Raw genomic sequence first — 1,381 nt, 5'->3', positions numbered from 1 at the left:
CAGGATGTTCAGCGTCATTGCCGAGACTCGAACTCAGTTCCCCAGATTTGAGGTTGACAGCCCTAGCCGTTAGGCACACTCCTTTTCCCGAAATACAGGCAAATGCCAAGATAAGCACTTTGGTGGCCAGGGGGAGTTATTCATAAACAAGTCCAAACTCCTCCAGCGCATACCTAGTCCAGAGGCACACAATATGCAGTAACCTACTGTATTGCATTAATTTATTAAAGATTCCCCACCCACATTCATGTCCCAGCTCCCACCCCGCTGCTTAAAATTACATGCAGTCCATTGAGTTCTCAGGTAAGAGAGTCAGTGCTCCCCCTGGGCTAAGCAGCCCCTTGGAGGGGGTAGAGTTTGGCGGTAGCATACTGTTAGGTGTTGGATACACATTTTCTAGGTCCTCCATTTTTTGGACAGTAGTGCTGTCCCAATGGATATGGAACCGTGTCACACGAGGGTTGGACGCCAAGATGATCCTCTGGAGCTGACAGAAGTCAGTCTTCCGAGGAGGGTTCTCACGGGATTCTGGATCCACTTACTCATTGTTGACGTAGCATCCCACATGGATGAACTCCTGGCCCCAATACGTACATGTGATCAAAACTACTGTGACACCAACTGCGTCAGTCTCCGATGAGTCTGGGGTTGGGGGCATCAGCCTGGAAAACAAACATGTGTCTTCCTGCGGGGACTGGGCCAACAAGAACCAAATCAGGAACTTGGTCATACTCTTCACTTTCAGCCAATCCAACATAGATTATCTTCCACTCCAGATCATCAGATAGGTCCTCCATACACTTGAAAGTTATCTCATACTGGAATGGGTTGGTGAAAGGGCATAGGTTGTCCAGCACCACTACATTCTGGATCTGTACCATGGCTGTTGGACTTGGCCCTTTTTGCAGGGTCATCCCTGAACTTTTTGCCTTCCTCCTGTATTTTCTCTGACCTGTTTTTGTTGGTTTTATGACTCTGGGCACTTTACCACTGCTGATCAGTGCTAAAGTGCATATGGTCTCCCTATTGTAAATTGATGTATGGATTAGTGATTCCATGATTGGCTGATTTGGTTTACTTGTCAGACCCTAGTACAGTGCACTGAGTGTGCCCAGGGCTTGTAAACCAAATGCTACTGGTGGACTTGCAGCACTGGTTGTGCCACCCACAGGAGCAGCCTGTAAAAGTGTGTCTCAGGTCTGCCATTGCAGAGCCTATGTGCAGTCTGATGCTGCCATGTTGACAGGGCAAGTGCACCCACTTACCAGTCCCTAAACCTTCCCTTTTCTGCATATTAGTCACCCCTATGGTAGGCCCAAGGGCAGGGTGCATTGTAGGTAAAAGGTAGGAGAAGCCCTGATGTGTGTGGCATGTCCTAATA

At 48.5% G+C, this 1,381-nt stretch overlaps 1 pseudogene; it reads right to left on the bottom strand.

The window, feature by feature from the left end:
* Positions 1–277: 277 nt before the first annotated feature.
* LOC146829555 (histone chaperone asf1a-B pseudogene) lies at positions 278–914 on the bottom strand (annotated as a pseudogene).
* Positions 915–1,381: the final 467 nt, after the last annotated feature.

This window comes from Triturus cristatus, chromosome 5_2 (assembly GCF_964204655.1).
Source record: "Triturus cristatus chromosome 5_2, aTriCri1.1, whole genome shotgun sequence".
NCBI lineage: Eukaryota > Metazoa > Chordata > Amphibia > Caudata > Salamandridae > Triturus > Triturus cristatus.
This window is presented reverse-complemented; position numbering and strand designations above follow the sequence as displayed.